Here is a 19,904-nt window from a genome sequence, read left to right on the forward strand (position 1 = left end):
GTTCATCAAGGCCAGACGAGGGAGAAAATATTCCATCATTGCTGGATCTATATACAGTACATGATTCCACATCCCACAGTATTGTGGGCTATTCAGCTAATACCCAAACAGCTACATTAAAGCAGAAAAAGAGAAAAAAAAAATCGACTGTCCACCCAGTATCCACCTCAGCACTAAATTCAGGTGTGGTAAGGTCACTCCACAGGGGCAACCCTGAGCTTTCTGTTGCCTACCACTTGAATTATCCATCTCAACATCACAAAATTCATCTCAATTCACTCCACATTTTATCAAGAAACTCCTGAGAGCACTGTATAAGGCAAAAGTAATATGATCTGACAAATTCTTGGTTGTACAATTGAAGACATGCTTCAGAACTGGCTTTGAATCCATTTATAACCTGGTCACAAATTAAAGGACAAAGCCAATTCAGCTAAGTATCACCTGATCAATCTATTATCAGTAAACAGTGAAATGTTGGAAACTGTCATCAACAGCACTTCAAAATGGCACTTACATAGCAAAAAACTACTCAACAAAGCTCTTTGGTTTGCCAGGACCACTTCGCTTCAGACCACTTCATAGCCTTGGGACAAACAATGAACTCCACAGGTGAGGTGAGGTGAGAATGACTGCCCTCGACATTAATGCAACACTTGACCAAATGTGGCATCAAAAACCCTTGGTCATCCAAAGTTGGTGGACAACAGGGAAATTATTCTAGTGGCTGGAATCATACCACGCACAAGGAAAGATGCTGGAAGTTAATCATCCCAGATGCCTCTGCAACTAAAGTTCCTCACGCCAGTACAAAATCCAACTCTTCATCAGCGGCTACTTTATTAACGCCCTTCATTCCTTCATTTAGTCATAAGTGGGTTTGTTAGCTGATGAGTGCTCAACATTCAATTCCATTCAAAACTCCTCATTCAAATGATATAGCCCATCCCTGGATGTAGTAAAACACAGACACAATTAGAAGTAGCAATTCGTAGCACAAAAATATCAGGCAATGGCTATCTCCAGCAGGAGAGTTTAACTGGGGCGGCGCGGGGGCTTAACACTTTACAGTGTTAATGACTGAGATTCAGTTCCTGCCGCTGTCTGCAAGGAGCTTGTATGTGTTCTCTGTGACTGCGTGGGTTTCCTACGGTTTCCTCCTACCTTCCAAAGATGTGCGTTCGAGCTCAGTTGTGGGCAGGCTGTGTTAGTGCCAGAAGCATGTGACACTTGTGGGCAGCCCCCAGCACATCCACAGACTGTGTTGATGAAAACGACACATTTCACTGTACGTTTGACGTACATGTGACAAATAAAGCTCATCTTCAAATTAATCAATGGCAGTACCGTCATCAGGTTCCACCAACAATATTGTGAGTTTCAGCAGCTACCAGAAAGTCTCCTGAAGCAGCCATATACAGTAAAGTAGCATGGCTACAGGAGCAGGTCAGAGCATTAGTTTCCTCTGCAGACTGACTGACACCTCATAGCTTTTATAGCACCTATAGTCGATATCAAGAATATGATGGATGTTGCCTGCACAGTCCAACAATTCTCAAGAAGCTCAGTGTCATCCAGGAGAACGCAGCCTGGTTGATTGACTCTGTGTTAAACAATCACTTCTTACACTACCTATGCACAATGACAGCAATGCAACAGATACCTGGCAATTACTCCCACAGCAACTATTATGCTACATACATTCTGGCTGGCAATGGTACAGACAGAATCTGCATTAATTCCAAATGAATTGCTTACCACAGTTAATGTGAAAGCTGAAAAGTATAATAGAGTACCTGTTACATAATATGAAGTTATGATACATGAGATTATATATGATAGACAACTTTTCTTTTGGGAAATTGTGGTCTGACCAATAGGCACAGAAGACCTGTGGAATGTTGTAATGGAGAGGGAAGAAACGAGTCCACAATTTTCTTGCATCAATTTGCATAGCAGGAAAGGAGGCTGGACTGAAAAGACCAGCCACAAGGACAGGGATATTTTAACTACTGCCAAAGACAGCTGACATAAGACTGAGGCATCCAAGGAGAAGCCAAGGTTGGTGGGATGTGGTTATAATGCAAGCCTGTTTTCCATTACTGAGGTTCCAGCATCAGAGTCCAAAGCAGAGGACATCCCTCCAAAATAGAAACACAAGTTAATTGGGATGTGGGATCTTTCTCCAAGATCTGCCCATTCATGCAAGACCCGAAAACACAGTTTTAACAAGGTCAAGGTTTAAAATATGACACAAAGTTATCAAAGGAGATGTTTTCTCTTTCACTGGAAAACAGCGGATCTCTGGAATAGACTGTTATTTGGTACAACGTTACCAACTAACAAAGTTCCTGAGGATATGGCCAGTTCTGACTAGGTCAGTGAATCTCCAATACAAATAATGGCCATCGCAAATAATTAGGATTCGATGTTAAATTAGCTTAATGCTGTCAATCTTTCTCCTTCCCCCCCCCACCAAGATTTGCCTAACTTGTTTAAACTTCAATCTCCTTTACTTTACCCATGACCAATGGTGGTTAAAGTTTGTATATGTGGTAGGTCTGATGGACCAGAAAGTGTGTCACTTATCCATTAACTTGATAATGCACCATTTGGCTCTCCAGCCAAGTTTCTTTTCCAAAGCCCTTGGACTGATCATTGCTCACTGCAGAGAGAACCCTCCCCAGTGGTCTATCCATAAACACTACGCTTGATGCAGCCACTGTGTCCAAATACAGCATAAGGTCCAACACAATCCATCACCTTTTCTTGCACAACTCCTTTACCCAAATACAGCTGCTTGGCAGCTCAGTTGCAAATGTACGCTAGTGTGAAACTGTAATCATTTCTTCCTCTTCTGTTTAGTACAAACTGGGCTTTAAATAAAACAGCAGGGAGTACCCTGACACTGATTCTGCAGGTGCTGAAAATCTTGAGTAACACACAGAAAATGCTGGAGAAACTCAGCAAGTCAGGCAGTATCTACGGAAGGAGATAAACAGTTGATATTTCATGTGAGGTCCTGATGAAGGGTCTTGGTCTGAAGTATCCACTGGTTATTTCCTTACATAGAAACTACCTTCTGAGATGCTCCAGCATATTGAGGAAGTACCCAGACTACATTACACAAATATTTCCAATGCTCTTTGGCATTCATAACAAAAAATGTTTAAAGAAACAGTCTATATGATGAAGGCTCTGGTTAAAAATTCTCCCTGAGGTTAGTTGATGTTTAAACCAGTTAGACTGTAACATGTTATTGAATGGACAGTTTTCATCCTGCTTTGTAGCTGTGACTCTGCCAAACTCGAGCTCACCATTCTGCCTCACTAAAACTACTGACCATTTACATTGTTTTTTGATGATTTTGACCATTTTTCTATTTGCTTTCAGCCCATCTATAGCTTTGTGATGAAATCTCAAAGATTGAACATCACATGAACCCTTGCTTAACAGTCTCTGCAGAACTTGGTACAGGTTATATCATTGCTACCGGCAGATACTTTTCCTCAAATGAAACATAAGGGATGACATTATTATGCTTTGTTTTGCAGACAGAGAAATGCACCCATGCAAGAAATGCTGTTTCATCCCTTGTAATAAATATTCTCAATATTCAGTGGAATTCTGTGTTCTCTTTCTATGGTATCTATGGATTTTAACAGTCTTGGGCCCTCTATAAGTCATCATTATCATGAACTGAATTTGAGCAGTTTATAGTAATTGTTACAGACTTTGCTGCTCATAAAATCTTATTTAGACTTATTTAACTTAGATTGCAATACCTTGGAATGCATCTGTAAACAGCTTTCTGGCAGCCATCTCCACTATTCACACTTGCAGAATTTTCCTGGAAATCATGCGTTTCGTCTAACCTGCTTCAGTGTGTGGGAACACAATTATTTCTGCTGCCGTACAGCTCCGTGAACTCAGATTCTATCCTGATCTCAGGCATTTCTCTGTTTAGCTGCCATGTTCTACTTTTGACTGCACTCGGATTCTGCCAGATGCTCCACTTCCCCAAAGACAAGCTCGTTGGTAAATCATGCCCTAACTTCCTACTGCAACGTACACCAGAATAGTTGGAAGTTAAGAGGATTGTGTTGGACAAGTTAACAACTGTGTGAAAGTGAATAGATCATAAGGAAAATAAACTGTGAAATAGAAAATGATGGGGTGGTTTGAGAACTGACGCAGACATAATGGACCAGATGGCTACTTGGCCTCTCAAGTAAATATGGGAAACATAAAATGATATGACTGCCATAATTATTTATGGTCAATGTTCTAAACACTAGGCATAATCTCTAAAATAATTATCAGAATCCTACTTCCTCAATATACTGCTATGTGCTAGAAACATCTGTTACTTATGAAGCTAGGAAGAGAGAATTTAATTCAAGTAGAAAATTGAATCGAGGAGGGAAGATATCAGAACGGGGAATGAACAAGAAAATAAAGGGGAGATTTATACCTTAAATTCACAACTTTTTTGTATGACCTTGCTAGAAAGCCACAACATAGAGTTTACAATTCTAGGAAAAAATAAGTGATCCTTGCCTGAAATAAATGGGCATAAGTGACTGCTCGATCATGAAAGCTCACCTTAAGCTCAGAGCTCTAATGGCTGGATGCCAATCATATCAGTTGGATAAGAAACATAACATAAAAGCAGAAAATGCTGCAGAGTCTCAGCAAACTGAGCACCATCTATTAAAGAGTACCAAAGTTAACACATCAAGTTGAAGACCATTTTATTCCCCACAGGTGCTGTTGATCTGCGGAGCATTTCAGCATTTTCTGTTTTTATTTCACATTTCCACCACCTTGAGCTTTTATTCTATTTTTGGGGAATAAGTGCACGTTAACTTAAACCACAGAGGTACATTACATTATCATTATGTCAGATGTTTGTAAAATTCACACTGATTTGTTGGAAGATGCAGACCTGCAGTTAACATTCATGGAAGAAGATGAAATGGCTGTTAAAGAAGCAAATGAAAAGAAAGGAAACAAAAGCAAGGAAGTAATGGCAACCTTTTGTAAAAACTGGCACAGCCTCCACTGAGGCATGGATCAGGTCTGGACAGCAGATTTCAATGTGCATATCAAGTTGTGCAAGAGCAGTTATAAAGCTTGAGGGAATGGCAAAGAGAATAAAAGACTTGATTTCCTTGGGAGACTTTAAAAGTGACATTGTTCTACCAAGGACAGCGAGCACTCAGGTGACAGAAGCATTCAAAGTCATGATCATTTTATCTGTAGTAAGGAAAAACTGATTCTACTAACAGGACAGTCAGCTACCAGAGGATTCAGGTTTAAGGTGATTACAAAAGAACCACAGCTGACGTGGAGGGAGATAAACACTGAGATGTTGCGATCTGAAAAGACAGTTGAAGATTATGCAATTTTCACTTTCTAAAGAGAGTTGGTAAACACTAATATTTTAACATTTTCAGCCTCTGGTACTAACATCAACACAGCTGCACAAGTAGCACAACAGCTATCGGCCAGAGGTGATGAGGATGGGGAGGCAGGTGAATAGTGGAACATAAAAAATAGGAACAAGCCTTTTCAGAACGCTTCACCATTCAACAGCAGAGCTGATATTCTACTTCAACGGCATTTTTCTGCCCACTTACATTTCCTGAGACCTCTTCCAAAATCCAGAAATTTATTATTCTTAGTTTTAAATGTAAATAATGACAGAGCCTTTAAATCCCTCACTACAGAAAATTCCGAAGATTCAGTAGTTTGTATGTGTGAAGAAAACTCTCCTCACTTGTACAACTATTTGTCACTCTTTTATTTTGAGACTGTGACCTCCCTAGTCCTCAGCCAGGAGTAACTGTCTCCATCTGCACCTCGCACCCACGCCCTCACCTCTCTCCCATCCAATTTTCTAGTAGCTGCTTTGAATTTATCAGGACACACTGATCTGGACAGCAAGTTTTAAACTTTTATTCAAACGTGCCTTTTTACCTCCTACCTAATCCAATATTTTTTTTGCGAGATTCTCCTTTGTACCTGATTTGACACTGATTCACGCGTTCTAGCCTAGAGTTCCACCTTATTTCTTGCACTATATCACAGTCATTCAGCCTGAGTGAGATTCAGATGAGTTTGGCCCCTCGTGAATACCTCTTTTTCATGCTGCAGCATCATCAGCTTCCACTGTCTGCAAATGCCAAGCAAGGGTCTTAAAAGCTAAACTGTGTAAGGACATCTAAATGATTCAGCAACCAAATTTGAAGCATGGATATTTTTAAATTAAGGGTTTCGTTATCACATCTGAAAACTTATTTATTCAAAATGGACTGGTGGTTAAATAAACAACCTTTTGCAACAACACTGATTTTTTTTATTGTGACACTAATGGCACTTTTATTTTGATGATGATCTCCCACTTACTTAGTTCAAAAATATGATTGGTGTAATACTTATAATAAAACAAAATCCCACACGGTGTTGGGTGAAGACGATGAAGTTATGAAATTATTTATTTGATGATCAGAGTCTAAAAGAAGACACATCTTCCTGTCCACTCCACAGACTGCAATGCAATCTAAACCCAGGTATGGAAGAAAACTTCTGCAGTATGAAGAGTTGACCTCAACTGTTCTTGCAGACCATAGACTCTGCATTAAGTTGAGTGTTTGAGGACAATCCCTGCATTCTACCTCGCTGAGCTGGATCAAAGCTGCAGAGGCAACACAGTGGATTTAGCAGAGAATTACAAATCTAGGATACTGTACAGGGGGTTCCTGGGTCACACAAGGGTTCTGTTTCTGAGACCAGTCCACAAACTGAGTTTTCTTTAAGTCAGAAATAAACAACTTGCCCCCAAATCATGTGAAATCTTAAGATGTGACAAAATTGGGGTGGGAGAAGTTGAGGTCAGCAATCTTTATAAGCAAGTGAACAGTGCATCTGAAAAGTTAGTCTGAATAGCACCTGGTCGAGTGATGAAAGGTGGGAGTTGGGAAGTGGGTAGCTGTTCTACTAATCAGAGAAGAAAGCTATTGTCAGTTTAAAACAAAGTGTGTTAAAAGAAAGCATCCAGGCAAGCCCATTGTTTCTACCTACTCATGTCTGCCTACCTTATCTTTATATTGTCTCCCTTGGTTCAGCCCCTTCCTACCTACATCTGTAGTTCTTCACACATTCATCGATTCATCAACTTTGCTGCCAACATCCACCTTGCCCTCAAATTGACTTGGCCATCTCTGAAACCATTCTTTGTGATCTTGATCTCTCCATCTCTGGAAACAAACTACCTACTGATTCATTTTATAAACCTACTGACTCTCACAGCTACATTGACTCTGCCTGCTCCCACCCTGTCACTTGTAAAAATGCTACTTCCCTTTTCTCAAATTCTTTGTCTCTACTACATATGACAAAAAGGAAATTGCCTTTTAAACTCACGAGAGAGCATAGGCTATCAACTTTTTGCTGTTGTGTTTCTGTAGCAGGCAATTTCCTTTTTACGAGGTCGAGTTGCTCGCTCGACGCTCAACCCTGCACAGATAGAAAGCATGCCTGGGGAGCCGGCTGGGTTTGAACTCAGGAAGCTTTGCTCTGAGGTCTGGCACTGATGCCACTACACCACCAGACAGCCACATGTGTTCTCAGGATGAAACTTTCCCATTTCAGGGCACTGAGATATACTCCTTCTTCAAGAAACAGGGTTTCCCTTCCACCACCATTGATGCAGCTCTCACTCACATCTCCTCCATTTTCCGCACATCCGTCTTCACCCCATTCTCCTGTCACTAAAACAGGGGTAGCATTCCCTTCATCCTTAACCTATCACCTCATCAGCATCTACAACTAGCATGTTATCCTCAATAACTTCCGCCATCTACCACAGGATCCTACCACCAAGCACATCTTTCCCTACTCCACCCCCACTCTTCACTTCCCATTGGGATCACTCTCCATGTGACTCCTTGTCCACTCAACCCTTTCCACTGATCAGCGGGAAAAGTGCTACACCCGCCCCCAAACTTCTTCCCACACATCTATTGAGAGCCCCAAACAGTCCTTCCAGGTGAGGTGACACCTTAATTCCAAGTCTATCAGGGTCATCTACTGTATCTGGTGCTCCCAGTCAGTACTCTACCTCAGTGAGAAGACCTGGCGTAGACTGGCGGACCACTTTGTTGAGTACCTTCACTCCATCCACCAGGAAAGGCAGGATTTCCCACTAGCCACCTATCTCAATTCAACTTCCCACTCCAGCACGTCAGTACATGGCTTTCTATACTCCCATGATGACGCCACGTTCAGCTTGGAAGAGCAACACCTTATATTTCCTCTGCGTAGCCTCCCACCTGATGGCATGAACATCGATTTTCAAACTAATGACAATATATTCATATTCTCTCTCTCGCTCCCCCCCTCTCTCTCTCTCTCTCTCTCTCTCATTAACTGGCTTTGGAAGGCCATTGGTGAGATCACAAGTCACCCCAGTTCTGTCCTTATCTGTATCAATTTATATACCTTTTTTGTCAGGGGTGACAGGAGAGTGATTGGAAGCAAGCCCTTGCCTGATTTCTACATTTTTATCCCTAGATGCTGACTTCATTTTTCATATCCTGTCACTATTTCACCCAAACACAGCTGCAGTCCAGGTGCCAAGATGCACTATTTTGCAGTATACTGGGCTGAGTATAGAAGAGTGGGCCTGCATTATTGCTGCTAGTTAAACAGAAGAATAGTCAATTTGAACACTAATCCTTACATGATCATTCATGTTGGAAAAGATAATTACACCTCATGAGTGACAATGACTGGTCATAGTGCTTTTATTCTGGTGGTTGCATTCTACTTGTCTCTCAAAGCAAAATCTTTATTTTTGCATTAAACATCATCAGATATTCAGTCTTTGGTGCAAGTAGCAAACTCAATTATATATGTACCTTAAGGATACTTTCTCCCTACTATTGTTTTCTCCATTTACTCAACTCTTGGGCCTTCCAATTGCTCCAAGGGCAACATTTTGATAATGCTTCATTGATTCTGATTTACTACAACCACAAGGAAATTCTTTTCAAACTGTACTGACAACCATACTAATTATACTGAAATATGCTCAGAGAAATTTGTGCAGTTTGCTTAATAACATGGATGACATATTGTTCTGCTTGAAGGGGCTCATTGATAATGCTGCACAGGAATACAATTGAATTTTTAAATTCTGAAAACTGAATACACATTAAGTTGCAAGTGAAATGCCAGTTTTATTCAGAACAAGAAGATGCGCACAGAGGATTAATTCACCACATATTGTTTGCTCTCATGTCTATTTTACCATAGCATGAAATTCATTCAATTTGTTTTGGACAGTTGCATGCAAAACGGTTCCTTGCTTTGAAACAGTGATTACATTTAAATAGGATTCCCTGATGAGACAAGCTTTGGGATGGCCTAAATATGAAAAATGTGATATAAATGCAATTTATTCTTTCTTGTAAGGGAAAAATGAGGAAATTAGGATCAGGAAGCTATATAACGTCAACTGTGGTTGCAGACAGACGACGAGCCATGGACCGAGGGATGTAAAAACAGAGAACAGGAAATAAGATGGCGCCACGAAGACAGATAGAACAGAAAATAATTTTGGAGTTTTCTGCTTTTCTATCAAACATTTGAATTCCTTCAAGAATTAAGATAATTTTCCCAGAAACAGACACAATAACAATGGCATTGATTTGTACAATGCCAAGTGCTTAGAAAGACTTCATGGATGGTTTTCACTAATAGGATAATTTTAATGTACAAATATGCTTATTATAACAAGGAGACTTTCTCTACTATGTACATCACCTCAGTTGCACAGTCCCATCAGTCACATTCCCCCTTGTATTAGTCTCCTAAACCCTAAAACGTTCACTCTCATATACTCACCAATCTCCTCTTTTGGTTCTTTGTCACTTACTCTAACTAAGTGCAATTTACAGGAACTGATTAGTCTGACAGCTTATTTTTGGGATCAGAGAGGAAGCTGGAGCAGCTGAAGCAAACTCACATGATCAGAGGAAGAATGCACAAACTCAGCACTGATAAAACCCTGCTCAGAACTGACACTGGGTTGGCTCACTGGAATTGGGAGGGAGCAGTGTTGATTGCAGTCTGTCTCAGGTTGATACCAATGAATGCAACCATTACATAGCTTATCAGCAAGAACTACCCCTTGAACAATGCCATCCTGTGTGGTCCCGTCAAATAACTTGATTAGAAATAATTGTCCCTTTCAATTTCCAATCAACTTAACTATTTAAACAGGGATGGTCTGATCAATGTTGCGATTTACCCTATTTTAACGTTATTCCTTCTCTCACGCACTGAATTATATCAGTAAAACAAAAGTCCCCACCACAAGAGAGTGGAGAAAACCTCAAAATAATTTGGGAGCAGGTTCAACTTGAGTGACTAACATGCACTACTAATCTTGTCTCAGAAAATAGCATTGGCAGAGGCTTCAGAACTGTCTACCTGATTCACATCAAGAATGCATAACCTGGGAAAACTAACAACAGGAGATCTGTCATTAATATCTCAGTCTAGCCCTCCTTTCAATATAATTTTATCCCTCACCATTTTTGTTCAATGACCGTATCCCAAAGCAAGCATTGAGAAATGGATTTTTAAAACTTTAAGTTATCAAAAAAAAAGCTAAATCGATCCCACACCCCACACTTCCTGTTTCTACATCCCACACCCCGCATTTCCCGTTTCTACCTCCTGCCCAAGATCCACAGACCTGCCTGTCCTGGCAGACCTATTGTCTCAGCTTGCTCCTGCCCCACCGAACTCATTTCGGCATACCTCGACACGGTTTTATCCCCCCTTGTTCAATGCCTTCCTACCTATACTCGTGACTTCTCACGCTCTTAAATTTTTCGATGATTTTAAGTTCCCTGGCCCCCACCGCTTTATTTTCACTATGGATGTTCAGTCCTTATATACTTCCATCCCCCATCAGGAAAGTCTCAAAGCTCTCCGCTTCTTTTTGGATTCCAGACCTAACCAGTTCCCCTCTACCACCACTCTGCTCCGTCTAGCGGAATTAGTCCTTACTTTTGATAATTTCTCCTTTAGCTTCTCCCACTTCCTCCAAACTAAAGGTATAGCTATGGGCACCCGTATGGGCCCCAGCTATGCCTGCCTTGTTGTTGGCTTTGTGGAACAATCTATGTTCCAAACCTATTCTGGTATCTGCCCCCACTTTTCCTTCGCTACATCGACCACTGCATTGGCGTTGCTTCCTGCATGCATGCTGAGCTCGTTGACTTCATTAACTTTGCCTCCAACTTTCACCCTGCCCTCAAGTTTACCTGGTCCATTTCTGACATCTCCCTCCCCTTTCTAGATCTTTCTGTCTCTATCTCTGGAGACAGCTTATCTACTGATGTCTACTATAAGCCTGCTGACTCTCACAGCTATCTGGACTATTCCTTTTCTCACCCTGTCTCTTGCAAAAATGCCATCACCTTCTCGCAATTCCTCTGTCTCTGCCGCATCTGCTCTCAGGATGAGGCTTTTCATTCCAGGACAAGGGAGATGTCCTCCTTTTTTAAAGAAAGGGGCTTCCCTTCCTCCACCATCAACTCTGCTCTCAAACGCATCTCTCCCATTTCACACACATCTGCTCTCACTCCATCCTCCCGCCACCCCACTAGGAATAGGGTTCCCCTTGTCCTCACCCACCACCCCACCAGCCTCCGGGTCCAACGTATAATTCTCCGTAACTTCCGCCACCTCTAACGGGATCCCACCACTAAGCACATCTTTCCCTCACCCGCCCCCCCGGCTTTCCGCAGGGATCGCTCCCTACGCGACTCCCTTGTCCATTCGTACCCCCCCATCCCTCCGCACCGATCTCCTTCCTGGCACTTATCCTTGTAAGCGGAACAAGTGCTACACATACCCTTACACTTCCTCCCTTACCACCATTCAGGGCCCCAGACAGTCCTTCCAGGTGAAGCGACACTTCACCTGTGAGTCGGCTGGGGTGATATACTGCGTCCGGTGCTCCCGATGTGGCCTTCTATATATTGCCAGACCCGACACAGACTGGGAGATCGTTTCGCTGAACACCTATGCTCTGTCCGTCAGAGAAAGCAGGATCTCCCAGTGGCCACACATTTTAATTCCACGTCCCATTCCCATTCTGATATGTCTATCCACTGCCTCCTCTACTGTAAAGATGAAGCCACACTCAGGTTGGAGGAACAACACCTTATATTCCGTCTGGGTAGCCTCCGACCTAATGGCATGAACATTGACTTCTCAAACTTCTGCTAATGCCCCACCTCCCCCTTGTACCCCATCCATTATTTATTTATATACACACATTCTTTCTCTCTCTCTCTCCTTTTTCTCCCTCTGACTATACCCCTTGTCCATCCTCTGGGTTCCCCCTCCCTTTTCTTTCTCCCTAGGCCTCCTGTCCCATGATCCTCTCATATCCCTTTTGCCAATCAACTGTCCAGCTCTTGGCTCCATCCCTCCCTCTCCTGTCTTCTCCTATCATTTTGGATCTCCCCCTCCCCCTCCCACTTTCAAATCTCTTACTAGCACTTCTTTCAGTTAGTCCTGACGAAGGGTCTCGGCCCAAAACATCGACTGTACCTCTTCCTAGAGATGCTGCCTGGCCTGCTGCGTTCACCAGCAACTTTGATGTGTGTTGCTTAAATCAATCCAGACAGTCCAATGGTAATAACTTTGCACTTCTTACTTCTAACATATCCCTTATTTCAAATTTCACTCAGTAAACAAACTGCACTGTTTTACATTGGTTATCTTCTGCTGAATCTAAAAGTTGTGCAGAATCTGAAATGTACCTCTCTGAATATCCAAACAGAAGTGGAGAAGAAGCCAAAGAGGACATTAACCTCATTGGCCTGTGATGCATTCAAACTTACTTCAAGAGAAAGCATTTACTTTAAATTGATCTTGTGATCTTTCAGTTTCAAATGTGGCATGTCCTAGATCAGCCTAACAGCAGAGCAAGGTTGGTGTTCCATCAGCAGCAATACCTAAGATTTGAAACTACTCTGTGAAATGCAGACAAGGAAGCGCACAACTGAACAATATATTTAACTGCCATGGTGTGCAGCAGCAGCAGGCAGATTCATAACTCTCAAGATAGCTGTTACAGAGCTTTCCTGAAGTATTGAAGTTTGGGTGCAGACTTATCAATAATATTCTTGTTTTTTTAAAGTTTATTGCTGATAAGACAAAATACTAGAAATATCGCAGCCAGAAACCTAAGACAATAATTAGAAGTGATGTGTACTATTATTCTGCCACTTGAAATCTAACGTTAAAATATGATGTGAAGGAAAGCTGACATGCATTTTATGCCTTTTGGTGTGTAAATATGATACGCAACAAGCAGAAACTGAAGGCAGACGATTCCTTACTCCAGTGAGGTGGGTGCTGAATTCCAAAAGTATCGTACTGTACATCAGAGAAAGATCCCAATATATGCTCGCAGAAGTTATTAATTGATTGTCTTATCCGATGTCTATCATCAAGCTATAATTCTGCATTTCCCACGTACTGACTTCATATCAGGCAGTAAAGTCCAAGTTTGAAATTCAATCAGCTGGGGAAGGGCGTGTGGTTTGTTTAGCAGTAATTTCGTACTGAATTCATTTTCTAGTTTTATTGGATGTACGATGCACAATGAAATAAGTTAATGGTTCTGCAATTCACAAGACAATTCCATCTCTACTCAATCATACTGCAAAGCAATAAACTGAATCAGAGTGACTTACTAGGAAATCGGACACTCTGTTATTCCGGTAAAACTGAGTAGGATGTCCATCTGCCAATACTAAATCAAACATTTACCGCACCTTAGAACATATTTTACCTTGTGAAGGGTGGTGTTGTTGCAGACTGGATCATGGTGGATAGAGTTTTGAAAAGTGATTTGAGATTATGTGCAATCAAACTGAGGTAACGACAGGACTTCTAATTACAAAGTGTAATTTCATATTTGACAATGAATTTTTTCCACCCAATATTTTTAATGTAGTATTTTAAAGCTAAATTAATATAAAGTAAAAGGCAGCACACCATGGAGACCTGTTAGATACAGCAAAACTGTAAGTGTGGAGCTAGTGTTAGCTCATTGTTAATTTTTCTGCCTCTGAGAGGAAGCGTTGATAGTGTGCATTATGGATCAGCTTCAACTCTCCCACTCTTCAAGCTTGCTACATGGCATGCCTCTTCAAGTCATTCAGATTGCTGCACTTCTTGGACTCTTGGTCCCATGCTGTTCTTCTGCCAGTTGAAATATTCTTTATCTGAGCAACATTCAGAGTAAAACAGACATTAAACCTGAAATTCATTCCATATGCCTTAACTGACCATGCATCAGGCAGCCAGGTTTTATTACACTCATTAGCTGTGCAAAGCAATTTTAGGAGGTCAATATGATAAACCTTCTCTTATAAAGCTGTAGTTTGAATGGAGGCCTGACGCACGTGAGAATCTATTAAAATAATTGCAAGGGTTCCCTCTGTGCTTGGCATGGACCAGTAGTAACAGCATATTAAGTTTTCAGGCCAACACTTTGTGGCAAGCACTCAGGGTCAATCTATCTTGGATGGCCTCATTCTGGCATATTCAGAATCAGCCATCTGTCACTGCATTAGATGCCAGGTCATATGGATAAAAATACACGTCGGTGACCCTGACCATTGTCTCCCTACTGACATGCTGCAGCATTGTAACACTCAGGGCAGTATGGAGCACAGAAGCATGCCATAGAAAGAGTAGAGAATGCTATCCAAAAACTGACAAAATTCTTCTTTTCATGACCAAATGTTATCAGGAGAGGCATTAAAGTATTGGCACTGTGCTTCCTCCCCATACGTTGATTGGTATGAGATAATGCATTTCCTGCTCAAACAGAATCCTTGACAATAAAACACAAGATAATTGCAAATGATAGAGCAATGCTGCATTACTATAAAGAAAATTATTCACTGTCTAATTCTCCCAGATATCTTTCCTCATGAAAACATGCCATAGATAGATTTTGTAGCTGCAATTCCAACTGGTACACAGATCTAATTTCTAGAAAAATAAATGCTACAAGCTATATCCTCCACAATGGGACCAGAAGTTTGTTATTAAGATGATTAATTTACTACAAAGAACCATGCAGTATTCTTCATGTACTGTAAAACAGAGCTGAGACCCATTTTTGTTACAGTGGGCTCAGCCAAGCACTAGGAGGATATTGTGATTGAATCAATTCCTCATTTAGGAGCCAATATTCCAGATTCAGTTTGCTGCTACTGACAACAATCACTGCTATGTGCTGTGTTGAAAACATACTGATGCTGCTGTCACCCAAGGAAAACAAAGATTTGAAAGTACCAACTCTTCATTTAGCACAATGACCAGAAGACAATACATTATGAAAACTCTTTGCAGAAGTATAATTCAGCTCATATTGTCAAAAACTGATACCTTCCCCAACATTTTCCATATCACATACTTGGTAGTAAACTTAGCCCAAGGGTTATGATGATGTCACTAGATCATCCATTCATCACTTCTCAGATAGAAATGCTATTTAACTCACTCAGTGCAGGGGGAGGTGATAAGTGGGGATGATCAGGCAAAAGGTATATGACTACCTCTATCTGAACCATCAACATGAAGTTGTGAATGATACAACACATGCATTAAAGCATTGCAGGTCAGAAATTTTACGTCTGTTCATTTGTACTACCAGCATGCACAATATTGTGCCCATAGTTGTATACCTTGAAATTTTATTATGTTCTAATTATTTTAATAATCCTGCTGAGCTTTGCCTGCTTTTATGAGATGTATGGCATCCAATATGTATTTGGAGTCTTATGATAGAATATTTCCTTTCCTGCTTTTACATTTAAAACATTCCTCAGGTGTGCATTCCTCAGGGCTCATCTCAACTATGTTGTTGATAAGTAATGACTCCAGTCATGTTTTCCCTATTTTTAATGCATTTCCCCTTTTTTAAAATTCCAAAGCCATAATTTTTCCCCATTTATTAAATATTGGAAATAGAAATTAGATTCTGCATTATCTTGTCCATTTCTGCAACTGAGTATTTCAAATTACTTCCACAAGCCTCTCAACTCAAAGTTCAAAGTAAATTTATTATCAAAGTACATTTAAGTTACCATATACTACCTGGAATTCATTTTCTTGCAGACAGTTACAGGGAAAAAGAAATAAAATAGAAATGCAATTGAACTTTACAAAAAGCTCTACACAACCAAAAGCTGACAAACAACCAATGTGCAAAGGAAGGAAAACTACAAATAAAAATAACACTGAAAAAATGAGTTGTAAAGAGCCCTTAAAAGTGAGTCTGCAGGTTATAGAATCAGTCCAGAGAGGTTGTAAAATAAGTTAGCTACACCAGTTCAAGAGCCTGATGGTTGTAGGTAATAACTGTTCCTCAACCTGCTGGTGTGGGTCCAAGAGTGTTCACATCCCATTCACCTGTGCAATATTTTGATAAAACCCACTACCTCAAAAGTAGTTGGACACTTCATTTCTAAAACTCTGTGCCTCGACATATTCCATTACATTCAGCTTCTCCCATGCTCTATTGAAAGCCTTTAATAATAGGGGAGTGGCTCTCCGAAGCAACAAATCAACCAAAGACATCAGTGACCCAATTTCCCATAAGACTACTTCTTCAGTCTTTCCATGAGAAAGTAACCAAGAATATATATTATTTGCAAATGATTTATTCCATTGTTTCTTTTCCAGGATGTGGACAGGTTTTAATGCCAAGGTAAGACCTCATTTGTTGAGGTGTGTGATAAATATGAAATGAAAGGTAATTGCTGACCTGAAGTGCTGGGCACACAGAACATTATTTGTGGTTTGGTACAAGTGAGGGTCATAGGCTGAACTCCAGCTTTCATTCTGACACACAACAATATCCATTTTCATTAAGTTCTTTGAACAATCAGATGCATATGTGACTGGAAGGGGAAGAGGCTTAGAGGGACACACACAAAATGTGGAGGAACTCAGCAAGTCAGCCAGCATATGTGGAAATGAATAAACAATCGGCATTTTGGGCCAAGCTCCTTCTTCAGGACTGGAAAGGCAAAGGGAAGACACCAGAACAGAAATGTGGGGGGAGTAGAAGGAGGATGGCTAGTAGGTGATAGGTGAAGCCAGGTGGGTAGGAAAGGTAAAGGGCCGGAGGGGAGGGAATTTGATAGAATAGGAGAGTGGATATTCATGCCAGCAGGTTGGAGGCTACCCAGACAGAATATAACGATGGCCTCATCATGGCACAAGAGGTGGTCATGGACAGATATGTCGGAACGGGAATGGCAATGCAAATTAAAACGTTTGGCCACCAGGAAGTTCCACTTTTGGTGGATAGAGCACAGGTGTTTAATGAAGTGGTCCTCCAACTTACGATGGGTCTCATCAATGTAGATAAGCCACATCAGGAGCACCAAACACAATAGAGTGAATGTAAGGGAGATACTTTTTTCACTCAGAAAGTGGTTGCAATCTGGAATACACTCCTGAAACGTCAGTTACTTTCACAATATTTAAGAAGTATCTGGACAAGGACTTGAATCAGAAAGGCACAGGGCACTACTGACCAAATGTTGGTAAATGGGATTAATATAGATAGATATTTGGTGGTCAGAATCAAAGGAGGAAGTACAAGAGCCTGAAGACACAAACACATCATTTCAGGAACAGTTTCTTCCCCATCAGATTGCTGAATGGACAATGATCCCATGTTAACTACCTCACTTCTTTTTCCTGTTTTGCTTTCTTTTTGCACTATTTAATTTTTCCACTAGTCTTATCTAGTTTAATATATATAGTAATTTTTTTTTATTATGTGTTATACTGTGCTGCTGCAGCAAAAACAACAGATTCCATACCAGATATCACTGAAAATAAACCTGATTCTGATTATTGTGACACCGTATTGCAGCAGCAAACAGAACATTGACACAGCATGGACGTATTGAGGCTGTAGAATCATTCAACACAGAAAGAGGCTCTATGACTTGCAGTTTCTTCACGACTGTGCTGATGCCAATGGAATTTTCTTTTCAAGCAGCAGTGGTGTTTCCAGAGTGGGCACATTTCAGGTTACATTTGCAGTCCTATTCAGTTCAGTGTTTTTCCAATGGGAACCTTATTTTGTTGCAATGGAAAAATGACTTTGAGCAAACAAATTTGTACTGGATGGACTTGCAAGTAGCCAAGCTCATTTGAGACTGATTAAGTCATGCAGGAGCTGTTATACATTCATTCTGAGGCACCCCTAAGTAGGTTTTACCTACAAGAAGACTTATGCATGTCAAGAATGTTCCCGTTTAGAGGGGATGCCCTACCATAAATGTCGCAATTCACTTTAAAAAAATTATCTGCAGGACATTATTTGCGGTTTGGTACAAGTGAGGGTCATAGGCTGAACTCCAGCTTTCATTCTGACACACAACAATATCCATTTTCATTAAGTTCTTTGAACAATCAGATGCATCTGTGACTGGAAGGGGAAGAGGCTTAGAGGGACACACACAAAATGTGGAGCTACAAATGTATATAGCTACTAAGGCTCACATAATCCATCCCCAATTCTCCTCAAGAAACCAGCCTTGAGCTGCCTTCTTGAATACCTGACATTTGAGTATTTCCATGATACATTTAAGCAATGAGTTCCTGCTTTCTTGTCCTGCTTGGGAGAAAGATCATTGTATGGGAATGTGCTATCGAGGACTTGTCCAGTTGCTGTAGGGCATATTGTGGACAGTTCAATGTCGAGCCACAGAATGACTGTTAATAGCTTACATTGTAATTGCATAGAGCCAATTTTTACTGCACGAACAATAGCAAAAAAAAAAGAAAAATAGATGACTTCTCTATCTCTAAATGTTTCAAAAGAAGTAAAACATTTTAAAGGAAGATCAATTTCATAAAAAGTGTCTTAATTTCACAGTGTAATTTGTTTTCATTATCAACTGAGGTAAAATACTGTTGAAAAAAGTTTAAAATTTACCCACAATGTAACACCCAAAGAATATAACTTCTAAAACTAGGCAAGACTTTTGTTCCAAAAAAACTGTCAGTTTAGCCCCGCTGACAGTGCAGGAGGGTGAGCTGAAAACTGTTTCTGATTAACACTCACTGTCAACTGTGTCAACTATTGATGAGCAAGACAATGAGAGGGCTGTTAGGTTGGCATCAATCACCACCTCCCAGAGAGATAATAAGAGGAAGGAAAATGAAATCTGTTTAGGGACCTCCTACCCTTCTAAGAGAAGGTACATCAAACAGGTAATGGATAAGGAGTTGGTGCTGGATGCCACAGCATTTGTCACCTTTGGCTTCATCGGGACATAAAGTGACATATCATCAATTGCCCTGCACTGTTACAGAAAGAAATTTTTTTAAAAATATACCATACTTCACAAGGTACAACTGTTGGTAGATGAAAAAGGGACACATAGAAGCAGAGATCTTCATGCCATCACTCACTGGCTTTAAACAGCAGAAATTTATGGGGATGGGAGCTGATTTTATTATGTTTGTCTGACCTTGGTCCTGATATGCTCATTAATCATGCACCGTATTTCAGCGAGCTGAGCTTCCAGAGCAATTTTGGATGAAATTATAGTGTAACTTGGCAGTAACCTATTTCCATTCTGATGAACGAGACACTTGCTGTTTATTGATATTTATTTTAGCTATTATTTATTTCGATGCCGCGCGGAACACGCCCTTCCAGCCCAATGAGCTGCACTGCCCAACAACCAAACTATTTTACCACTAGCCTAATCGCAGGACCGTAGACAATGACCACTTAACCTTCTAACCTGGATGTTTCTGCA

The 19,904-nt window shown here is 40.8% G+C and overlaps 1 protein-coding gene across 10 annotated transcripts in view; it reads right to left on the reverse strand.

The window, feature by feature from the left end:
• Positions 1 to 19,904, reverse strand: part of LOC134348361 (alpha-(1,6)-fucosyltransferase) — an 877,712-nt gene that overhangs the window by 379,213 nt on the left and 478,595 nt on the right. The window contains exon 1 of one of the 10 annotated variants that reach the window (XM_063051670.1): positions 9,913 to 10,013. The exons of the other annotated variants lie outside the window; for them this stretch is intronic. The gene's annotated coding sequence lies outside the window, so the exon portion shown is untranslated. Of the gene's footprint in view, positions 1 to 9,912; positions 10,014 to 19,904 lie in introns of those variants that run through there. 10 annotated transcript variants of the gene reach the window in all.

The sequence above is a fragment of the Mobula hypostoma genome, chromosome 1 (assembly GCF_963921235.1).
Source record: "Mobula hypostoma chromosome 1, sMobHyp1.1, whole genome shotgun sequence".
Lineage (NCBI taxonomy): Eukaryota > Metazoa > Chordata > Chondrichthyes > Myliobatiformes > Myliobatidae > Mobula > Mobula hypostoma.